The 15,394-nt window shown below is 48.9% G+C and overlaps 3 long non-coding RNA genes across 3 annotated transcripts in view; 1 reads left to right on the forward strand and 2 right to left on the reverse strand.

The window, feature by feature from the left end:
* Positions 1-10,270, reverse strand: part of LOC308193023 — a 24,062-nt gene extending 13,792 nt beyond the window's left edge. Inside the window, exon 1 of the long non-coding RNA XR_013949319.1 lies at positions 8,181-10,270. This is a non-coding gene — a long non-coding RNA (uncharacterized lncRNA). The remainder of the gene's footprint in view (positions 1-8,180) is intronic.
* LOC308193025 overlaps positions 1-15,394 on the forward strand; it is a 471,820-nt gene that overhangs the window by 243,432 nt on the left and 212,994 nt on the right. The window lies entirely within an intron of this gene.
* The window catches only part of LOC308193030, a 37,312-nt gene continuing 33,131 nt past the window's right edge, over positions 11,214-15,394 (reverse strand). The window contains exon 2 of the long non-coding RNA XR_013949326.1: positions 11,214-15,381. This is a non-coding gene — a long non-coding RNA (uncharacterized lncRNA). The remainder of the gene's footprint in view (positions 15,382-15,394) is intronic.

A 15,394-nucleotide genomic window follows, 5' to 3' on the forward strand; every position in this document is an offset into this window, starting at 1 on the left:
CAATAACCATACCCCTTATCACCAAAACTGCTGCCATCCTCATAACAATCCTAGGAATCATCCTAGCCCTAGAACTATCGAACATAACACACACCCTCACTCACCCCAAACCAAACCCCCTCATAAACTTCTCCTCTGCATTAGGGTACTTCAACCCCCTAGTACACCGATTCTTCTCCAAAAACCTACTAGAAAAGGGACAAAACATTGCCCTACACTTGATCGACCTCTCCTGACTCAAAAAAATAGGGCCAGAGGGCCTTGCTGAACTACAAGTAGCCGCAAGCAAAGCCGCAACCTCAATACACACAGGGCTAATTAAGGCCTACCTAGGATCCTTCGCCCTCTCCATCCTGGTAATAATCCTAATAACACACAGACTCACTAATGGCCTCTAACATCCGCAAATCCCATCCCCTACTAAAAATAATCAACAACTCCCTAATCGACCTACCTGCCCCCTCCAACATCTCTGCCTGATGAAACTTCGGCTCCCTTCTAGCCATCTGCTTAGCCACACAAATCCTAACAGGCCTGCTACTAGCCATACACTACACCGCAGACACTTCACTCGCCTTCTCCTCAGTAGCTCACACATGCCGAGACGTCCAGTACGGATGGCTCATCCGCAACCTCCACGCCAATGGTGCTTCGCTCTTCTTAATCTGCATCTACTTACACATCGGACGAGGCCTCTACTACGGCTCCTACCTATACAAAGAAACCTGAAACACAGGAGTAATCCTCCTACTCACCCTAATAGCAACTGCCTTCGTAGGGTATGTCCTACCATGAGGACAAATGTCATTCTGAGGGGCCACCGTAATCACCAACCTATTCTCAGCCATCCCGTACATTGGGCAAACTCTAGTAGAATGAGCCTGAGGAGGATTCTCAGTAGACAATCCAACCTTAACCCGATTCTTCGCCATCCACTTCCTACTGCCCTTCCTAATTGCAGGAATCACCCTAGTCCACCTAACCTTCCTACACGAATCAGGCTCAAATAACCCACTAGGAATCGTATCAGACTGCGACAAAATCCCATTCCACCCACACTTCTCCATGAAAGACAGCTTAGGGCTTACCCTAATAATCACCCCTCTAATAGCACTAGCCCTATTTTCACCGAACCTCCTGGTTCTTGGAATACTAGTTGGGAGTGGTTGGCCACATGAGATGTACAGGATTTTTACCAGTGATTTAGTCTGGACAAGGCTATGTAATTGGTTTACTAACGTCTCATAAGAAAGAAGCATGAGCGGTTAATGCAGTTGGCTTGAAACCCATCCCCAGTGGTGCCAGTGCACTCTCTGCACTCACTGCACTGCATCCCCAGTGGTGCCAGTGCGCTCTCTGGAGTCACAGCACTGCATCCCCAGTGGTGCCAGTGCACTCTCTGGACTCACTGCACTGCATCCCCAGTGGTGCCAGTGCACTCTGTGGACTCACTGTAGTGCATCCCCAGTGGTGCCAGTGCTCTCTCTGGACTCACTGTACTGCATCCACAGTGGTGCCAGTGCACACGCTGGACTCACTGCAGTGCATCCCCAGTGGTGCCAGTGCACTCTCTGGACTCACTGCACTGCATCCCCAGTGGTGCCAGTGCACTCTCTGGACTCACTGCAGGGCATCCCCAGTGGTGCCAGTGCACTCTCTGGACTCACTGCACTGCATCCCCAGTGGTGCCAGTGCACTCTCTGGACTCACTGAAGTGCATCCCCATTGGTGCCATTGCACTCTCTGCACTCACTGCACTGCATCCCCAGTGGTGCCAGTGCACTCACTGGACTGACTGCACTGCATCCCCAGTGGTGCCAGTGCGCTCTCCGGAGTCACAGCACTGCATCCCCAGTGGTGCCAGTGCACTCACTGGACACACTGTACTGCATTACAGGTGGTGCCAGTGCACTCTCTGCACTCACTGCACAGCATCCCCAGTGGTGCCAGTGCATTCACTGGACTCACTGGACTGCATCACCAGTGGTGCCAGTGCACTCTCTGGACTCACTGCACTGCATCCCCAGTGCTGCCAGTGCACTCTCTGGACTCACTGCAGTGCATCCCCAGTGGTGCCAGTGCAGTCTCTGGACTCACTGCAGTGCATCCCCAGTGGTGCCAGTGCAGTCTCTGGACTCACTGCACTGCATCCCCAGTGGTGCCAGTGCACTCTCTGGACTCACTGCACTGCATCCCCAGTGGTGCCAGTGCACTCTCTGGACTCACTGCAGTGCATCCCCAGTGGTGCCAGTGCAGTCTCTGGACTCACTGCAGTGCATCGCCAGTGGTGCCAGTGCACTCTCTCGAGTCACTGAAGTGCATCCCAAGTGGTGCCAGTGCACTCACTGGACTGACTGCACTGCATCCCCAGTGGTGCCAGTGCGCTCTCCGGAGTCACAGCACTGCATCCCCAGTGGTGCCAGTGCACTCACTGGACTCACTGTACTGCATCACAGGTGGTGCCAGTGCACTCTCTGGACTCACTACAGTGAATCCCCGGTGGTGCCAGTGCACTCTCTGCACTCACTGCACAGCATCCCCAGTGGTGCCAGTGCACTCACTGGACTCACTGGACTGCATCCCCAGTGGTGCCAGTGCACTCTCTGGACTCACTGCACTGCATCCCCAGTGGTGCCAGTGCACTCTCTGGACTCACTGCACTGCATCCCCAGTGGTGATGGTACAATCTCTGGACTCACTGTAGTGCATCCCCAGTGGTGCCAGTGCACTCTCTGGACTCACTGCAGTGCATCCGCGGTGGTGCCAGTGCACTCTCTGGACTCACTGCACTGCATTCCCAGTGGTGCCAGTGAAGTCTCTGGACTCACTGCACTGCATCCCCAGTGGTGCCAGTGCAATCTCTGGACTCACTGCAGTTCATCCCCAGTGGTGCCAGTGCACTCTCTGGACTCACTGCAGTGCATCCCCAGTGGTGCCAGTGCACTCTCTGGACTCACTGCACTGCATCCCCAGTGGTGCCAGTGCACTCTCTGGACTCACTGCAGTGCATCCCCAGTGGTGCCAGTGCACTCTCTGGACTCACTGCACTGCATCCCCAGTGGTGCCAGTGCACTCTCTGCACTCACTGCACTGCATTCCCGGTGGTGCCAGTGAAGTCTCTGGACTCACTGCACTGCATCTCCAGTGGTGCCAGTGCAATCTCTGGACTCACTGCAGTTCATCCCCAGTGGTGCCAGTGCACTCTCTGGACTCACTGCAGTGCATCCCCAGGGCAAAAGCGGGGATGTGAACATAAGACGAGAAGACCCTGTGGAACTTAAAAATCAACGACCACCGCGAATCCTCAATCAACCCCACTGGGGCCACTACCATCGCAGAGCCTGGTTGATATTTTTCGGTTGGGGCGACCTTGGAGGAGAACAAATCCTCCAAAAACAAGACCATACCTCTTTACCTAGAGCTACCCCTCAAAATGCTAACAGTGACCAGACCCAATATAATTGATTAATGGACCAAGCTACCCCAGGGATAACAGCGCAATCCCCCTCAAGAGCCCATATCGACAGGGGGGTTTACGACCTCGATGTTGGATCAGGACATCCTAATGGTGCAGCCGCTATTAAGGGTTCGTTTGTTCAACGATTAACAGTCCTACGTGATCTGAGTTCAGACCGGAGCAATCCAGGTCGGTTTCTATCTATGACACACTCTCCCCAGTACGAAAGGACCGGGAAAGTGGGGCCAATACCACAAGCACGCCCCCCCCCTCTAAGCAGTGAAACCAACTAAACCGTGAAGAGGGCCTTCCCCCACCACTTTCAATCCTAGAAAAGGACCAGCTAGAGTGGCAGAGCCCGGCAAGTGCAGAAGGCTTAAGCCCTTTCCCCAGAGGTTCAAATCCTCTCCCTAGCTTCACCCATGATTCAAATAACAACACTAAGCTGCCTCATTATATCCCTCCTATACATCATCCCAATCCTGATTGCCGTAGCCTTCCTAACCCTAGCAGAACGGAAAATCCTAAGCTACATACAATCCCGCAAAGGCCCTAACGTTGTCGGGCCTTTTGGCCTACTTCAACCATTTGCGGACGGACTGAAACTATTTACCAAAGAGCCCATCCGACCCTCTACCTCTTCCCCACTTCTATTCATTCTGATACCAATACTAGCCCTTGTCCTAGCCCTCACCACTTGAGCACCACTACCACTCCCATTTCCCCTAGCAGATCTAAACCTCGGAGTTCCCTTCCTAATAGCCATGTCAAGCCTAGCCGTCTACTCAGTCCTATGATCAGGCTGAGCCTCGAACTCAAAATACGCACTAATCGGAGCCCTACGGGCAGTAGCACAGACCATTTCATACGAAGTGACACTGGCCATAATCCTGCTATCAATAATCATACTAAGTGGAAGCTACACACTCAGCTCCTTTGCCGTCGCACAGGAGCCTCTATACTTCATTTTCTCCTCATGACCCCTAGCAATAATATGATACGTATCCACCCTAGCAGAGACAAACCGAGCTCCTTTTGACCTCACAGAGGGTGAATCTGAGCTAGTCTCAGGGTTTAACGTTGAATACGCCGCAGGACCCTTCGCCTTATTCTTCCTAGCTGAATATGCGAACATTATGCTAATAAATACACTTACAGCCATCATATTCCTAAACCCAAGCGCCCTAGGGCCACCCACAGAACTATTCCCCGTCATCCTAGCCACAAAAGTCCTCCTACTATCTTCTGGTTTCTTATGGGTCCGAGCTTCATACCCACGATTCCGATATGACCAACTAATGCACCTACTATGAAAAAACTTCCTACCCCTCACACTAGCTCTGTGCCTCTGACACATCAGCATACCTATCTGCTATGCAGGCCTACCTCCTTACATAAGGAAATGTGCCTGAACTACAAAGGGTCACTATGATAAAGTGAACATAGAGGTATAACAGCCCTCTCATTTCCTGTTGACCTTAGAAAAGTAGGAATTGAACCCACACAAGAGAAATCAAAATTCTCCATACTTCCCTTATATTATTTTCTAGTAGAGTCAGCTAATCAAGCTATCGGGCCCATACCCCGAAAATGATGGTTTAACCCCCTCCTCTACTAATGAACCCTTACGCGACCCCAATCATAACCTTCAGCCTCATCTTGGGCACCACAATCACAATTTCCAGCAACCACTGAGTTCTGGCCTGGACAGGACTGGAGATCAACGCACTAGCCATCATTCCCCTAATTGCCAAATCCCACCACCCACGAGCAGTAGAAGCCGCAACGAAATACTTCCTAACCCAAGCAGCTGCTTCCGCCCTGGTCCTATTCTCTAGCATAACCAATGCCTGAGTCACCGGCCAATGAGACATCACACAAATAAACCACCCAACCTCCTGTCTACTACTGACAGCAGCAATCGCTATTAAACTGGGCCTAGTGCCATTTCACTTCTGATTCCCAGAAGTACTACAAGGATCGCCACTAATAACAGCCCTGCTACTCTCGACCCTCATAAAATTCCCCCCACTAACCCTGCTCCTACTAACATCCAAATCCCTCGACCCAGCTCTACTCACCGCCATGGCCCTAGCCTCAACAGCACTAGGAGGCTGAATAGGACTGAACCAAACACAAACACGCAAAATCCTAGCCTTCTCGTCCATCTCCCACTTAGGCTGAATCGCCATCATCCTAGTTTACAGCCCCAAATTGGCCTTACTTACCTTCTACCTATACACAATCATAACATCAGCCGTATTCCTAGCCCTTAACAAAATCAAAGCCCTTAACCTATCCATGATCACAACCTCATGAACAAAAACCCCAGTGCTAAACGCCACCCTAATACTAGTACTTTTATCCCTAGCAGGCCTCCCCCCATTAACAGGCTTTATACCAAAGTGACTTATCATCCAAGAACTAACTAAACAGGAAATAACACCAGCAGCCATGGCAATTGCCATGCTATCACTGCTCAGCCTCTTCTTCTACCTACGCCTCGCATACCACTCAACAATTACCCTTCCCCCCAACTCCTCTAACCACATAAAACAATGATACACTAGCAAAGCCCCAAGCACACCTACTGCGGTCCTTGCCTCACTATCAATCCTCTTACTTCCCCTGTCCCCAATAATACATGCCATTGTCTAGAAACTTAGGATAACACCCCAAACCGAAGGCCTTCAAAGCCTTAAATAAGAGTTAAACCCTCTTAGTTTCTGCACATTAAGACTTACAGAATATTAACCTGTATCTTCTGAATGCAAGTCAGACGCTTTAATTAAGCTAAAGCCTCCCTAGACAGATGGGCTTCGATCCCACAAAACTCTAGTTAACAGCTAAATGCCTAAACCAATTGGCTTCTGCCTACAAAGACCCTGACGCACCCTAGTGCGCATCGATGAGCTTGCAACTCAACATGAATTTCACTACAGAGCCGATAAGAAGAGGAATTAAACCTCTGTAAAAAGGACTACAGCCTAACGCTTCAACACTCAGCCATCTTACCCGTCACCTTCATCAACCGATGACTATTTTCCACTAACCATAAGGATATTGGCACCCTGTACCTCATCTTCGGGGCATGAGCAGGAATAGTCGGCACCGCACTCAGCCTATTAATCCGCGCAGAACTAGGACAACCAGGAACTCTCCTAGGCGACGACCAAATTTACAATGTAATTGTTACCGCTCACGCCTTTGTAATAAGCTTCTTTATAGTCATACCCATCATGATCGGAGGATTCGGCAACTGATTAGTCCCCCTCATAATCGGTGCCCCCGACATAGCATTCCCGCGAATAAACAACATAAGCTTTTGACTCCTCCCCCCATCATTCCTCCTCCTACTAGCCTCATCCACTGTAGAAGCTGGCGTCGGCACAGGCTGAACTGTCTACCCTCCCCTAGCAGGTAACCTTGCCCACGCCGGAGCTTCAGTAGACCTGGCTATCTTCTCACTCCACTTAGCCGGTATCTCCTCCATCCTTGGGGCCATCAACTTTATCACCACAGCCATCAACATAAAACCCCCCGCACTCTCACAATACCAAACCCCACTATTTGTCTGATCCGTACTAATTACCGCCATCCTACTCCTTCTATCACTCCCCGTACTCGCCGCCGGTATTACAATATTACTAACTGATCGAAACCTAAACACCACATTCTTCGACCCCGCTGGAGGAGGAGACCCAATCCTGTACCAACACCTATTCTGATTCTTCGGACACCCAGAAGTCTATATTCTGATCCTACCGGGGTTCGGAATCATCTCACACGTAGTCACGTACTACTCAGGCAAAAAGGAGCCCTTCGGCTACATGGGAATAGTCTGAGCCATACTATCCATCGGCTTCCTAGGATTCATTGTCTGAGCTCACCACATGTTTACAGTAGGAATAGACGTTGATACCCAAGCCTACTTTACATCAGCCACTATAATCATTGCCATCCCTACCGGAATCAAAGTATTTAGCTGACTAGCCACCCTGCACGGAGGAACAATCAAATGAGACCCCCCCAATACTATGAGCTCTAGGATTTATCTTCCTATTTACCATCGGAGGATTAACAGGAATCGTTCTTGCAAACTCTTCCCTAGACATCGCCCTGCACGACACGTACTACGTAGTTGCCCACTTCCACTACGTCCTATCCATAGGCGCCGTCTTTGCCATTCTAGCAGGATTTACTCACTGATTCCCACTACTCACTGGGTTTACCCTACACCAAACATGAGCAAAAGCCCACTTCGGGGTAATATTTACAGGAGTAAACCTAACGTTCTTCCCCCAGCACTTCCTAGGCCTAGCAGGAATACCCCGACGATACTCGGACTATCCCGACGCCTACACACTATGAAACACCATTTCCTCCATCGGCTCCCTAATCTCAATAGTAGCCGTAATCATACTAATATTCATCATCTGAGAAGCCTTTTCGGCCAAACGAAAAGTCCTACAACCAGAACTAACTACCACAAACGTTGAATGAATCCACGGCTGCCCTCCCCCATACCATACTTTCGAGGAACCGGCCTTCGTCCAAGTACAAGAAAGGAAGGAATCGAACCCTCACATGCTGGTTTCAAGCCAACTGCATTAACCGCTCATTAATCCTACTATCCCTACTCTTCCCAGCCCTACTATTCCCGTCCCCAAACAACCGATGAATCAACAACCGCCTTTCTACTATCCAAACATGACTCCTTCACCTAATCACAAAACAACTAATAGTCCCACTCAACAAAAATGGCCACAAATGAGCCATAATATTTACATCCCTAATAATCATACTTCTTACAATCAACCTTCTAGGCCTCCTTCCATATACATTCACCCCAACCACCCAACTATCTATGAACATAGCCCTAGCCTTCCCACTATGGCTCGCCACACTACTAACAGGCCTACGAAACCAACCATCAGCCTCTTTAGCCCACCTATTACCCGAAGGTACCCCTACACCCCTAATCCCCGCACTAATCCTGATCGAAACAACCAGCCTACTAATCCGCCCCCTAGCCCTCGGAGTCCGCCTTACAGCCAACCTTACAGCAGGACACTTACTCATCCAACTCATCTCTACAGCCTCCATTGCATTAATACCCACCCTTCCTGCAGTATCCATCCTAACAATAATCATCCTACTACTCCTAACCATCCTAGAAGTAGCAGTAGCCATAATCCAGGCCTACGTCTTCGTGCTCCTTCTAAGCCTATACTTACAAGAAAACATCTAATGGCACACCAAGCACACTCATACCACATAGTTGACCCAAGCCCTTGACCAATCTTCGGGGCAGCCGCCGCCCTACTCACAACCTCAGGATTAATCATGTGATTCCACTACAACTCATCCATACTACTAACCCTAGGCCTCATCTCAATACTCCTAGTAATACTCCAATGATGACGAGACATTGTACGAGAAAGCACCTTCCAAGGCCATCACACTCCCACAGTCCAAAAAGGCCTACGATACGGCATAATCCTTTTCATCACATCCGAAGCATTCTTCTTCTTAGGGTTCTTCTGAGCGTTCTTCCACTCGAGCCTGGCCCCAACCCCAGAACTAGGAGGCCAATGACCCCCAACAGGAATTAAACCACTCAACCCGATAGAAGTCCCCCTACTAAACACAGCCATCCTACTAGCCTCAGGCGTTACCGTAACGTGAGCCCATCACAGCATCACAGAAGGAAACCGAAAACATGCCATCCACGCCCTAACCCTAACGATCCTCTTGGGATTCTACTTCACAGCCCTACAAGCAATAGAATACCACGAAGCCCCATTCTCAATCGCCGATAGCGTCTACGGATCTACCTTCTTCGTTGCCACTGGATTCCACGGACTCCACGTAATCATCGGATCCTCCTTCCTGACCGTCTGCCTCTTCCGACTGATCAAGTTCCACTTTACATCAGACCACCACTTCGGATTCGAGGCAGCAGCCTGATACTGACACTTCGTAGACGTCATCTGACTATTCCTCTACATAACCATCTACTGATGAGGATCTTGCTCTTCTAGTATATTAATTACAATTGACTTCCAATCTCTAGAATCTGGTATAAACCCAGAGGAGAGCAATGAACGCACTCATGTTCATATTCGCCCTATCATCAATCCTAAGCGCCGCCCTAACCGCATTAAACTTCTGACTCGCCCAAATAAACCCCGACTCAGAGAAACTCTCACCGTACGAATGTGGATTCGACCCACTTGGATCTGCTCGATTACCATTCTCAGTCCGATTCTTCCTCAGTAGCCATCCTGTTCGTCCTATTCGACCTAGAAATCGCCCTCCTACTCCCCCTGCCATGAGCCGTCCAACTCCAATCCCCCCTAATGACCCTCACCTGAACTGTAGTGATCCTCCTTCTCCTAACACTCGGACTGGCCTACGAGTGAATTCAAGGGGGCCTAGAATGAGCAGAATAACAGAAAGTTAGTCTAACCAAAAAGATAGCTGGTTTCGACCCAGCAGATTACAGCCAACCCTGTAACTTTCTTATGTCGCCCCTACATTTAAGCTTCTACTCAGCCTTCATTTTCAGCGGACTAGGGCTAGCCTTCCACCGAACCCACCTAGTATCCGCCCTACTATGCCTTGAAAGCATAATATTATCGATATTCGTAGGCCTATCAATATGATCCATCGAAAACCAAGTCTCCTCATTCACCATGGTACCAATTCTCATGCTAACCTTCTCAGCGTGTGAGGCGGGCACAGGCCTGGCCATCCTAGTAGCCTCCACCCGCACACATGGCTCCGACCATCTACACAACCTAAACCTCCTGCAATTGCCATCCCTACCGGAATCAAAGTATTTAGCTGACTAGCCACCCTGCACGGAGGAACAATCAAATGAGACCCCCCCAATACTATGAGCTCTAGGATTTATCTTCCTATTTACCATCGGAGGATTAACAGGAATCGTTCTTGCAAACTCTTCCCTAGACATCGCCCTGCACGACACGTACTACGTAGTTGCCCACTTCCACTACGTCCTATCCATAGGTCCTATCCATAGGCGCCGTCTTTGCCATTCTAGCAGGATTTACTCACTGATTCCCACTACTCACTGGGTTTACCCTACACCAAACATGAGCAAAAGCCCACTTCGGGGTAATATTTACAGGAGTAAACCTAACGTTCTTCCCCCAGCACTTCCTAGGCCTAGCAGGAATACCCCGACGATACTCGGACTATCCCGACGCCTACACACTATGAAACACCATTTCCTCCATCGGCTCCCTAATCTCAATAGTAGCCGTAATCATACTAATATTCATCATCTGAGAAGCCTTTTCGGCCAAACGAAAAGTCCTACAACCAGAACTAACTACCACAAACGTTGAATGAATCCACGGCTGCCCTCCCCCATACCATACTTTCGAGGAACCGGCCTTCGTCCAAGTACAAGAAAGGAAGGAATCGAACCCTCACATGCTGGTTTCAAGCCAACTGCATTCACCGCTCATGCTTCTTTCTTATGAGACGTTAGTAAACCAATGATGGGTATGACTATAAAGAAGCTTATTACAAAGGCGTGAGCGGTAACGATTACATTGTAAATTTGGTCGTCGCCTAGGAGAGTTCCTGGTTGTCCTAGTTCTGCGCGGATTAATAGGCTGAGTGCGGTGCCGACTATTCCTGCTCATGCCCCGAAGATGAGGTACAGGGTGCCAATATCCTTATGGTTAGTGGAAAATAGTCATCGGTTGATGAAGGTGACGGGTAAGATGGCTGAGTGTTGAAGCGTTAGGCTGTAGTCCTTTTTACAGAGGTTTAATTCCTCTTCTTATCGGCTCTGTAGTGAAATTCATGTTGAGTTGCAAGCTCATCGATGCGCACTAGGGTGCGTCAGGGTCTTTGTAGGCAGAAGCCAATTGGTTTAGGCATTTAGCTGTTAACTAGAGTTTTGTGGGATCGAAGCCCATCTGTCTAGGGAGGCTTTAGCTTAATTAAAGCGTCTGACTTGCATTCAGAAGATACAGGTTAATATTCTGTAAGTCTTAATGTGCAGAAACTAAGAGGGTTTAACTCTTATTTAAGGCTTTGAAGGCCTTCGGTTTGGGGTGTTATCCTAAGTTTCTAGACAATGGCATGTATTATTGGGGACAGGGGAAGTAAGAGGATTGATAGTGAGGCAAGGACCGCAGTAGGTGTGCTTGGGGCTTTGCTAGTGTATCATTGTTTTATGTGGTTAGAGGAGTTGGGGGGAAGGGTAATTGTTGAGTGGTATGCGAGGCGTAGGTAGAAGAAGAGGCTGAGCAGTGATAGCATGGCAATTGCCATGGCTGCTGGTGTTATTTCCTGTTTAGTTAGTTCTTGGATGATAAGTCACTTTGGTATAAAGCCTGTTAATGGGGGGAGGCCTGCTAGGGATAAAAGTACTAGTATTAGGGTGGCGTTTAGCACTGGGGTTTTTGTTCATGAGGTTGTGATCATGGATAGGTTAAGGGCTTTGATTTTGTTAAGGGCTAGGAATACGGCTGATGTTATGATTGTGTATAGGTAGAAGGTAAGTAAGGCCAATTTGGGGCTGTAAACTAGGATGATGGCGATTCAGCCTAAGTGGGAGATGGACGAGAAGGCTAGGATTTTGCGTGTTTGTGTTTGGTTCAGTCCTATTCAGCCTCCTAGTGCTGTTGAGGCTAGGGCCATGGCGGTGAGTAGAGCTGGGTCGAGGGATTTGGATGTTAGTAGGAGCAGGGTTAGTGGGGGGAATTTTATGAGGGTCGAGAGTAGCAGGGCTGTTATTAGTGGCGATCCTTGTAGTACTTCTGGGAATCAGAAGTGAAATGGCACTAGGCCCAGTTTAATAGCGATTGCTGCTGTCAGTAGTAGACAGGAGGTTGGGTGGTTTATTTGTGTGATGTCTCATTGGCCGGTGACTCAGGCATTGGTTATGCTAGAGAATAGGACCAGGGCGGAAGCAGCTGCTTGGGTTAGGAAGTATTTCGTTGCGGCTTCTACTGCTCGTGGGTGGTGGGATTTGGCAATTAGGGGAATGATGGCTAGTGCGTTGATCTCCAGTCCTGTCCAGGCCAGAACTCAGTGGTTGCTGGAAATTGTGATTGTGGTGCCCAAGATGAGGCTGAAGGTTATGATTGGGGTCGCGTAAGGGTTCATTAGTAGAGGAGGGGGTTAAACCATCATTTTCGGGGTATGGGCCCGATAGCTTGATTAGCTGACTCTACTAGAAAATAATATAAGGGAAGTATGGAGAATTTTGATTTCTCTTGTGTGGGTTCAATTCCTACTTTTCTAAGGTCAACAGGAAATGAGAGGGCTGTTATACCTCTATGTTCACTTTATCATAGTGACCCTTTGTAGTTCAGGCACATTTCCTTATGTAAGGAGGTAGGCCTGCATAGCAGATAGGTATGCTGATGTGTCAGAGGCACAGAGCTAGTGTGAGGGGTAGGAAGTTTTTTCATAGTAGGTGCATTAGTTGGTCATATCGGAATCGTGGGTATGAAGCTCGGACCCATAAGAAACCAGAAGATAGTAGGAGGACTTTTGTGGCTAGGATGACGGGGAATAGTTCTGTGGGTGGCCCTAGGGCGCTTGGGTTTAGGAATATGATGGCTGTAAGTGTATTTATTAGCATAATGTTCGCATATTCAGCTAGGAAGAATAAGGCGAAGGGTCCTGCGGCGTATTCAACGTTAAACCCTGAGACTAGCTCAGATTCACCCTCTGTGAGGTCAAAAGGAGCTCGGTTTGTCTCTGCTAGGGTGGATACGTATCATATTATTGCTAGGGGTCATGAGGAGAAAATGAAGTATAGAGGCTCCTGTGCGACGGCAAAGGAGCTGAGTGTGTAGCTTCCGCTTAGTATGATTATTGATAGCAGGATTATGGCCAGTGTCACTTCGTATGAAATGGTCTGTGCTACTGCCCGTAGGGCTCCGATTAGTGCGTATTTTGAGTTCGAGGCTCAGCCTGATCATAGGACTGAGTAGACGGCTAGGCTTGACATGGCTATTAGGAAGAGAACTCCGAGGTTTAGATCTGCTAGGGGAAATGGGAGTGGTAGTGGTGCTCAAGTGGTGAGGGCTAGGACAAGGGCTAGTATTGGTATCAGAATGAATAGAAGTGGGGAAGAGGTAGAGGGTCGGATGGGCTCTTTGGTAAATAGTTTCAGTCCGTCCGCAAATGGTTGAAGTAGGCCAAAAGGCCCGACAACGTTAGGGCCTTTGCGGGATTGTATGTAGCTTAGGATTTTCCGTTCTGCTAGGGTTAGGAAGGCTACGGCAATCAGGATTGGGATGATGTATAGGAGGGATATAACGAGGCAGCTTAGTGTTGTTATTTGAATCATGGGTGAAGCTAGGGAGAGGATTTGAACCTCTGGGGAAAGGGCTTAAGCCTTCTGCACTTGCCGGGCTCTGCCACTCTAGCTGGTCCTTTTCTAGGATTGAAAGTGGTGGGGGAAGGCCCTCTTCACGGTTTAGTTGGTTTCACTGCTTAGAGGGGGGGGGCGTGCTTGTGGTATTGGCCCCACTTTCCCGGTCCTTTCGTACTGGGGAGAGTGTGTCATAGATAGAAACCGACCTGGATTGCTCCGGTCTGAACTCAGATCACGTAGGACTGTTAATCGTTGAACAAACGAACCCTTAATAGCGGCTGCACCATTAGGATGTCCTGATCCAACATCGAGGTCGTAAACCCCCCTGTCGATATGGGCTCTTGAGGGGGATTGCGCTGTTATCCCTGGGGTAGCTTGGTCCATTAATCAATTATATTGGGTCTGGTCACTGTTAGCACTTTGAGGGGTAGCTCTAGGTAAAGAGGTATGGTCTTGTTTTTGGAGGATTTGTTCTCCTCCAAGGTCGCCCCAACCGAAAAATATCGACCAGGCTCTGCGATGGTAGTGGCCCCAGTGGGGTTGATTGAGGATTCGCGGTGGTCGTTGATTTTTAAGTTCCACAGGGTCTTCTCGTCTTATGTTCACATCCCCGCTTTTGCACGGGGAGATCAATTTCACTGATTATCTGTGAGAGACAGTTAAGACCTCGTTTAGCCATTCATACAAGTCTCGATTTATGGGACAATTGATTGCGCTACCTTTGCACGGTTAGGATACCGCGGCCGTTAAACCTAAGTCACCGGGCAGGCATCACCTTCAATACTTGTTTAATTTGCTGAAGGCTATGTTTTTGGTAAACAGTCGGGCCTTATTAATTTGCCGAGTTCCTTTCACAGATTTTAATCGCTCTTATAGGCGCTCCTGAGTCGGGTTAACAGGGTTAGTTAATACGTGGTCTTGTAGGGGTTTTTGTATCTGTCTAGGTCTGTTAATAATGTTTCTATGTAAGCTTGCGCCGTTAGAGGGGTGTGGCCCTGAGTTACTTATTTTAGCATTAATTCTCCTATATTCATAGGTTGACCTGTTTGTGATAAGGGAATCATCTTATTTTGGTATTTTTAGGTGGTGGAGCTTTGACGCACTCTTTTTTGATGGCTGCTTTAGGGCCCACGGTAGGATCAGTAGTAAGAATTATCCGCTAGTCGAGGTTGTGTCCTTTTTTAATGGAGCTGTCCCTCCATTAAATAGCTCTTAATCATCTCATTAGGGTTCAGGATGTCCGGTAGGGAGGATTAAGGGGGAACTTAGATTCGTTTCACAGGTAACCAGCTATCACCCAGCTCGGTTGGCTTTTCACCTCTACTGACAAGTCATCCCACTCTTTTGCAACAGAGACGGGTTCGCTCTCTTTAACTGCTTGAAAGTAGCTCGCTTGGGTTTCGGGGGGGCAAACTTTAGTTCACTTTGCTTGGTTGTTCTCGCTAAACCATGATGCAAAAGGTACAAGGGTTGATCTTTGCTGTCTGTCGCTTTGATTGTTTCACTGCTATTTCATCTTTCCCTTACGGTACTGGGGTCTCTATCGCGTCTAAGTGTCTTTT

This window comes from Anser brachyrhynchus, assembly GCF_964034855.1.
Source record: "Anser brachyrhynchus genome assembly, chromosome: 3".
In the NCBI taxonomy this organism is placed as follows: Eukaryota; Metazoa; Chordata; class Aves; order Anseriformes; family Anatidae; genus Anser; species Anser brachyrhynchus.